This window comes from Grammomys surdaster, unplaced genomic scaffold (genome assembly GCF_004785775.1).
Source record: "Grammomys surdaster isolate TR1022 unplaced genomic scaffold, NIH_TR_1.0 126133, whole genome shotgun sequence".
Classification (NCBI taxonomy): Eukaryota; Metazoa; Chordata; class Mammalia; order Rodentia; family Muridae; genus Grammomys; species Grammomys surdaster.
The window spans coordinates 5,668,796-5,677,902 of NW_021620941.1; the positions used below are offsets into that span (position 1 = coordinate 5,668,796).

The 9,107-nt window shown below is 47.5% G+C and overlaps 1 non-coding gene across 1 annotated transcript; it reads right to left on the minus strand.

Moving 5' to 3' along the window:
- Positions 1-662: 662 nt before the first annotated feature.
- Positions 663-764, minus strand: LOC114612234. The gene has a single exon (XR_003709967.1). It is a non-coding gene; the product is annotated as a U6 spliceosomal RNA (small nuclear RNA).
- Positions 765-9,107: the final 8,343 nt, after the last annotated feature.

Below are 9,107 nucleotides of genomic sequence, written 5' to 3' on the forward strand. Positions count from 1 at the left end.
TCTCTCTCTCTCTCTCTCTCTCTCTCTCTCTCTCTCTCTCTCTCTCTGTGTGTGTGTGTGTGTGTGTTTGTTTTAACATAGGGTTTCTCTGTGTAGCCTTGTAGGATTTCAGGTCTCAGTTCCAACTTAAAATTGAAAGAATCCCACTGTCCCAGGACACATCCTGGGAGGGGCACAGAAGGCCTAGAGCACACAGACACATTCCAGGAGAACCAAGATGAGAGGTAATCGGGAAGCTGGGCCCTTAACATGGTAAACCTGGGCAAACGGAAGACACTCATTGTCATAATCTGAGTCACCTAGAGACCTGGGAAGGTCAGCCTTTGTGGTTGCTTGTGAACTCTATATAAAAACTGTTCCCAACTTTGGCTCGGGTTTCCTCTTGTCTGTGTGCAAGAGAACCCCAGCGCACCAGTTATTATTATTACTATCATGGCAGCAAATCCTCTGTCCGTGTGTGTTTCTGCGGGAGCGCGTCCCCTGGTTTGGAACTTAGAGTCTCACACCTCCGCTGCTCTGGAAGTCACTATGTAACCCAGGCTACCCTCCAACTCACAGATCTGCCTGCCTCTGCCTCCTGAGTGCTGGGATTAAAGGTGTGCACCACCACCATACTTGGCTTCTGTCTTTTTTAAAACATATATTTTGAAATTTTTATTTTCCTTAATGTGGAATGCTTCACAGCATTGTGTTCACCCTTGCTCAGGACTATGCTAACCTCTGTATTGTTCCAATTTTAGTATATGTGCTGCTGAAGCAAACACTGTTTGTTTGTTTATTTTGAGCCAGGGTCATCCTATGCAGCTCTAGCTAGACTGGAACTCACTATGTAGAGCAGGCTGGCCAGAAGCACAAAGATCTACCTGCTTCTGCCTCCCAAGTGCTGAGATTAAAGGTGTGTGCCACCATGCAGCTGATTGATGGAGATGTGGCTTGGTCTGGTCATCAGGCTTGGCGTGGCAAGTGTCTTAACCCACTCAGCCATGTTGCTGCCTGCCTGATGTGTTTATAAAAAGGTAAAGAGACAAAGAGAGTATGTCCTGTGGGTGTGTGGAGAGGTGTGGGGGAAGGGGATGTCTCAGCGGGCCCATGCAGAGGCATCTCTTCTCCCTGAGGGACCAGTCACACACCGGTATAGCATAGAATAGAGTTTATTCAGGGCATGGGGAAGGGAGCCAGGAGGGTAGTAGAGGCAGAGAGAGAGAGAGAGAGAGAGAGAGAGAGAGAGAGAGAGAGAGAGATTGAGAGAGAAGTAGAGGCCGGCCAGACCACGTGGAGATAGGGGCAAGGGAATCGGGAGGGACAAGGGGACAGAGAGAAGCTGGAGACAAGAGAGCAAGAGAGAGAGGAGGAAGCAAGCAGCCCCTTTTATAGTGGACCAGGCCTACCTGGCTGTTGCCAGGTAACTGTGGGGAGGAGCATACCTGGCTGTTGCCAGGTAACTGTGGAGATTGAGTTTAGACAATACTAACACTGTCCTCCCCTTTATCCCTTAATAAACTGCTTCTATTCCCACATGTACCTGGTGCAATTCTTTGTTTTGGGACATAAGTCTCGGGGAAACGTCAGTGAGCACTCTCAGAGCTCTGCCCCATGCCAGTGTTGTTACCAGGCATCTGAGATGAGGCATGAGGACTTAGTGCTCATGCAGAGTTCCAGTTTTACAAGACAGAAGTTCTGGAGATGGTCCGTCGTAATGGCAGTATCACAGTGTGAATGAGCTGCGTGCATGAACCACACCAGCACTTGGGAGGCAGAGGCAGGCAGATTTCTGAGTTCGAGGCCAGCCTGGTCTACAGAGTGAGTTCCAGGACAGCCAGGGCTACACAGAGAAACCCTGTCTTGAAAAACCAAAAAAAAAAAAAAAAAGAAAGAAAAAAAAAGAAAAAAAGAAAAAAGAAAAAGAGAGAGAGAAAAAGAAAGAAAGAAAAGGTTCAAATTGATGTTTTGTTATGTGTATCTTTGCACCAACTTCTCCTCAAACAAAACATCAACTGGTTGGCACAGAGTGACCTCAGTCTTCGCTTTAGAAAAATCTTAAGAACCAGCCCAGCCCCTGCATCTCCATTCTGAGAGAAAAACAGGGAGATCCTGGAATGGGACCCACAGCCATGTTCTCTGATGGAGCTGTGAGGCACCTACAGGGGTGTGGGAAAGCTGCAGAGAGACTCCCCTTCTAGGAGTGACCTTAAACACCAGGACTCCAGTGTCGTTCTCTTAGACTGCCTTTGCTCGCCTCTGAGCTAGGAATGATGGTCCCTGTGCCCTGAAGCATTTCTCTCAGCTCTCCACCTTCTTTATCCCTGTCCCATCCCACGTGGAAACTTCTTTCCCCAGTTTAGACAATGACAGCCTGAAGACACTATCCCTCTGAGGGTGGTGGTCATAACCATCATTGTAATCTTAGTATGTGGGGGGCTGAGACAGAGGCCACCCTGGTCCTGTGAGACCCAGGTTTTGTTTTGTCTGTTTTGTTTTTTTAAGCATCGTGGTTGGAATGTAGCTCAGTTGGAGGAGCACTTGTCCAGAATGTACAAAGACCTATATTCCATCCTAGCGATACAGAACTAGACATGGTGGTGACACACCTGCCATACCAGCACTGAGGAGATGAGTGACAGTAGATCAGAAGTTCAAAGTCATCTTGGCTGTGTAGCAAGCTTGAAGTTAGCCTAGGCTACATGAGACCCCTTCTCAAGGAGGGCGTGGGTAGAGGGTAGCTGGGGAGATGGCTCAGAGGTAAGCAGTTGCAGAGAACTGAGAGATTCCAAGCTTTATGGTCAAGTAGTTTACATTTACCAGCTTTAGCTCCAGGGGACCTGACACCTATAGCCTCCCCAGGCACCTGCACTCAGGTCCCCACACAGAAACACATTCTGGGAAAGTCCTTCCTTCTTTCCCACCATCCAAGAAAGAAATTCTTTTTCAATGGAGGATGGAGAGCGGCCCCATGTGTCTCCTCTCCCGGAGCAGACCTGATGTTGGTGGTTGGATAGGAAAGCCTGTGCCTGTGTGATCTGCCTGCCTATGTTTCAGAGTGCTGGGATTGAAGGCGGATTCCCTGACTTTAAAGGTCGTCTGCCAAAGGCTTTTTAAACCTAAGACCCAAGGGAAACTAAAGTCCGGTGTTGGTTGGGTGGTCCATTCTTCTCCCAGACCCAAGGACAGCAGATCCCGTCTCCCCTCTCCTTTCTTTCCTTTTCTCTTCCTCCTGACATCAGGTGGCCAAGGACCTGGGGAAATTCCTTAGTTTTTTGTGCCATAGATTTTGGTGCTTCTAGCAGGAGAACGGGGATCCCCAGGAACGCTCACCGTGCCTGGTCTACTCTCTTGACGCTGCGGAGGGATCATGGCGCCTCTTAGTGGCGGTACTGGGAGGAGACTTCAGAATTTGGACATCCCACTGGTCTCAGTTCCTTTAGATTAGCTTCGTCACCAGGGACAAGAATTCCAAGTCTGTCTGATTTGTGACAAGTTCTAGGAAAATAAAGGCCAGTGAGACCTGGTAGGATGCTATGTGCTCGCCACAGGCAGGGATTCATAGAAGTAAGGGCGCCAAATTTCTTAAGGACTACCCTGAGTTAGAAAAGGGGTGGCCACAGCAAGGGCACCAGGACCTATGGAGGCCTTGGAGCCACAGCTAGGAACTTTGCAGTAGGGAATGAAACGGATGCGGTGGGGAGGAGGTAGGAGGGCCAGAATCCTCAGAGTTTGTTAAAAGGTTTAACCTGGAGTCACAGTAGGTCTTGGGCAGGCTAGGGATGGATCAGACATGTACTATGGGGAGAGAAGGGTCTGGTTCGTGGAAAGAGAATCTGTAACAATCACGAGCTCCAGCAAAAGAGAATGGCGTCCCTAAACTGATGGGAGTGGAGATAGATAGATGCCTTAGGGCTTAAGGCTGCTCTTGTGAGGACCTAGGTTGGGTTTACAACCATCTGATCTGATTGATAGCCTCCGAAGGCACAAGGCATACAAGTGGTGAACATATATAATGCAGGTGAACACCCACACCATACACACACACACACACACACACACACACACACACACACACACATATATATATATATCTCCCTGAAGGACTGAGACTCTGCCACATGCCTCAACGACCCCTGTGCCTTCACACAGATCTCAGGAACAGAGAGATACAGGTTGCTATGGACCCAATGGGGAAATGTAATAAAGGTTGACAAATCACAGATGCACATGCCCTTCCACCCAGTGTCTCCCAGATTTCTAGCTCAAGTGTAAAAATGCCACAACACAGTGATTCACTGCAGCAGTGTTTGTGTTGGGACAGGCTGGAAACAACCTAAGTGCCCATCCTAGAGGGCTGGCTAAATAAATCATGGCCCAGCATATGGGGAACAGTGTGTGTCTGTCGTCAGAAATGAGGAAGTGTTCTGTGAATTGATTCAGGAGTGATTGATTCCATGATATGTTGCCAAGTAAAAAAAAAAGGAAGGGAAGGAGGGAGTGTCCAGTAAGAGGCCATTTGTGGTCAGCCGAGGGACAGATGGATTTATATAGTAATGAGTCATACGAGAACCCCCAGGGAAGTCAGTAAAAGAACCATTCACTACAGCGAGAATAGAGCAATAGAGCCAACTTATGGGTTAACTGTTCCTCTTTTAAGTGGGGTGTGGAATATGTATACTATTTTGGGTTCAGGGGTATAGTTTTTCTCCAAAGATATGAACAAGAAACTGCCCATCAGTCACCTACAGAGAAAAGTTGGACAAGCATGAGGATCTGAGTTCAAATCTTAGCACCCATGCAAAAAACAAGCACTACATGCATGCCTGGATGTCGGCACTGGAGAGGCAGAGACAGGAGCAAAGCTTGGGTTTATTGGCAGTACAATGCAAACTAACAGGTGAGCTCTAGGTTCAGTAAGAAAGGCTCCTGTCTCAAAAACAAATAAGGGCTGGGGAGATGGTTAAGAGAGCTGGCTGTTCTTCCTAAGGGCCTGGGTTAGAATTCTAATATCCAAATGTTGACTCACAACAGTCTATAACTCCAGTCCCAGGGGACCCAACACCCTCTTCTGGAGGTCAGAGGACAACTTTCAACAGTTGGTTCTAACCTTTCACTACATGGGTTCAGGGATGGAACTCAGGTCTTCAAATTTAGCACTAAGTGCCTTTACCAGTGAGCCATCTCACCAGTTTGAGAACATGTATTCTTTTCAAACATTTCCCAGAACTCTTCTTCAGACAGACTCGATGCTGGACACAAAACAAATCCAAACAAACTTCAAGGAACACAGTCAAAGTGGTATATTGTCTGGTATCAGTGGAATTAGGCCAAAAGTTTATAAATGTCATTTAAAAATAATCAAATTTTGGCTGTTGGGTGATAGACTTATAAAGGAACTTCTATATTGAGGAAAAAAATCAGCTGAACACATGCCTTTAATCCCAGCACTTAGGAGGCAGAAGCAGGTGGATCTCTGAATATGAAGCCAGCCTGGTCTACAGAGTGCGTTCCAGGACAGCGAGGGTTACATAGAGAGACTCTGTCTCAGAAACAAACAAAACAAAACAAAACAAAACAAAACACAAATGGACGTATAGCCTTGGGGGTTTCCAGATTTAGAGCTCAGCAATGGAAGGGCAGAGAGCATGTTACCATGGTCTGTGCTTGGCTATGCTTGTTGCTTGTGGTACTGACACAGATACTGGTAAATTCTATGCTATCAAAATGTCAGCCTGCTCTTTCTTCCTTTCCTTCCTTTTTTTTTTCTTTTGAAGGCAGGTGGGAGATAGACTCTTAAGTATCTCGGGCTAACCTCAGATTATAAAGCCAAGGATGGCCTTGAACTTCTGATCTTCCTACCTTCATCTCCTAGTGTTGGGATTACAGATGTGCACCACCATACCTGGTTTACTTTTAAATTGAATTTTTATTTATTAGATTTGTTACTTTATGTGTATGGGTGTTTTGCCCACGTGTGTCTGTGTGCCATGTATGTGTCTGGAACCCTTGGAAGTCAGAAGAGCGCATTGGATCTCTAAACCTGGTGTTACACATGGTTGTGAGCCACCAGATGGATGATGGGAACTGAACCTGGGTCCTCTTCAAGAACAGCAAGTACTCTTAGGTATGGAGCTACCTCTCCAGCCCCTATATTTTCTTTGATTGGTGAGCAAGGGATGAGTGAGCAGGGGTCAGGAGATGACCTCTAACAGTTGGTTCTCTCCATCCACCATGCGGGTCTAGGGTGGACCTTTGATTGGCAAGCCTTGCATGGAAAGCTTTTGCCCACGGAGCCACCACAGCAATTCTACTGTAGTTTCTGAGACAGGGTCTTCCTAAGACAGTGCTTTGTGCTCACTGGTTGGTCAGCAAGCTGATGGAAACTACCTGTCTCTGCTCACGTCCAGTGCAAGAGTAACAGATGAGTTTTGTTTTGTTTTGTTTTTAACAGGCCCAAGTTTTACACGGATGCTGGGGATCTGAACTCAGGCCCTCATGTTCCTACTTCCTGAGCACTGTGCCCAGTGAGCCAGCTCCTCAGCTCTTCTGTCCGAGATGGAATTTCCCACAGGATGGATTATGGCTCTGGAAATCAAGAGGACTTCACCCCCTTAGTCCTGGATTTTCAGGTCACAACATCAGTAAATTGTCACGGACTTGGATGGGACAAGTGTTCCCGGAAGCCACCCCTACAGAAAAAAAAAGCAGCACTCCTTTATACATGGAAGTGACGGCAGGCCACGCCCATAGATCCTATTCTGTCTTACTGACTTCCCAGCTCACTTCCGCTTAGCCAAGTCCCCCATACTCCCAAGAATCCCAACAAAGTGTGACTGAGGACAGTAGGGCTGGAAAGGGACAAATGTCTTACTCAAATGCAGTTAAAAACATGCTCCCATGTGAGCACAGTGATGCAGGGCCTCCCAAGGCCTTTAGAAAACCTATGTGTACTTGAGAGGCTGTGTGCTTAAATTTCATTAGCTTCACTGTGAATATATCTTGGCTAGGCAGCATTTTGAAAATATTTAACTTGGCAACATAAACTATATCTATGAACAAGCTCTGACACCCAGTCTTGTACTTGGCTTCCTTTTGCTTTGGAATGACAAGCTGACCGTAAAGGAGAATGCCCAGTGAGGTGATTTGTTCCTTTTGGAAGAGAAACCTGTGAAAGACTCCATGTCCGAGTCCTGTCGGTCATTGTCACCCAATGATGAGATCCTGAATATGTGTATAAGTGGGCATGGTTGGACCAGATGGACAGCAAGAATACTGGCCCCAGGGCTAGCTTTTCAGGAGGCTGCCGAACTCTAGAGAGTTCGGGCTTGGACTGGAGTTTCTCAGCGTGGCAACTTCTCCATCTTCCAGGATGTCATGAGCACCTACTACCAGCAGATGGAGGGCCTGCCTATGTGAATGCTCTGTCGCCATCTGATGGCCAAAAGGAAACATTACACTTCTCATCCCGTCCAAGGAGACTCAAGGCCCAGCAAAGGAATATTACAGAAAGCACCTACTGTGTGTGATGTAGACTGACTTTGCGAATACAGTGAGCTATATCCCATCTCTATTGAAGCTAAGAAAAATATTTTCCAAAGACTTTCTCTTCACTAGATGATAAAAGGTTAATATTCCCTCCACTCCTGGTTCCTCCAAAGGCACACTGCTGACAATACTCAGAGTTCCGAAAAGCTCTGGATAGGACGAGTGCTATGCTGCTTCTCTCACCATGCTTTCCCGTGGAGTTAGGCTCTGCTATGAAGCCAGCATTCCCTTTCCATTGCCTTGCGTCACCTCAGAGAATAGGACAGTTGTATATCAGGGGCAGGACCTGAGATTTGCATGCACATGAGGACAGCTAAGGCCCAGAACATCCTCAGTCCTAGAACAGTGGCTGGAAGGGGTGTTAAGGGTGTAGGTCACCGAACATGTCTCCACACTAGTGTGCCCCAGTTCCGAGCCTTGGAAAACTCACCTTGTGTGCCAGGGCATGATGGAAAACTGAATCTGAAGAGGCTGGGTGCAGGAAAACGGATAAAATGCCACGGGCTTGAATTTTCCTTGATGTTATCTTTGATAGGTGTAATGATAGGAGCTTAGAGATGGAACTCAGCACCTTGGACATATAAGCACACCCTCCACCGCCCAGCGGCACCCCAGCCTCCACCGCCGAGCGGCACCCCAGCCTCCACCGCTGAGCGGCACCCCAGCCTCCAATTCATTTGCTAGTTGTCTTTGCTACACAATGCAAGGTCTAGGAGGACAGAGTTTCTGATTCATCATCTATGCCTCACACAGAACCAGGCATGCAGGAAACCGCATTTCCTAAATGCTAAACTTGTGGACACTGCTTTCATTAGCCGCCTGACCCCTTCGCCTCCTCTTAGCTCCCAGCCTGCCCTCCCTGGTTTGGATCTCAGGCAGGACCAAGTTTTTGTCTCTCAGAAGCTTGGTCTGGTGTCCTCAGGTTGGTCCTTGTCTTCCCCTCCTGCCCTTCTCCTTGGTTCCCGTTCACACATGGACATTCCTCTACGGAATGAGACGGATTCAGTGTTCTGTAACCTGTCCTGATTTAGGGACTGGATGGAATGAGTCAAGAAAGTCGCCTCATTCATTCACTGGCTCACAACATCTTTCTTGAATGTCTACTCTGTGCATATCCTTGTGTCCAGGTCTGAGAGTTCTGTAGCAAAGCAATTCTTACCCTTAGGAAGCTGCCAATACAGTAAAGCAAGGCCAGCATTAAGCAAATAAGGCTGTGTGGCAAGGCTCCCTGATGTGTGCATTTGAGTGCCATGTGTACCAAGGAAATCACCAGACTAGGCTTAGGTTATCATGGAGGATTCCCAGGGAAAGTAAAGCCTACACCTAAATGAAGAAGGGAAGCTGACAGCTAGGTGGTGGAGGGAAGAGGGGTAAGGGAGCCGCTGAGAACAGGGACAGCATGAGATCCCAATCTAAGATCATGTTTATGTATATCATAAGGAGAAGAGATTGCAGCTGTAAATCACCCTACATTGGATGAGGGACTTTCTGAGGCTCCGTGTAGTCTAGAAGCAGCTTTGTAGGCTCAGGATCCCCCCTTCTTCTCATTCAGAGATAGGAACACCATGTTCAGCAAACAA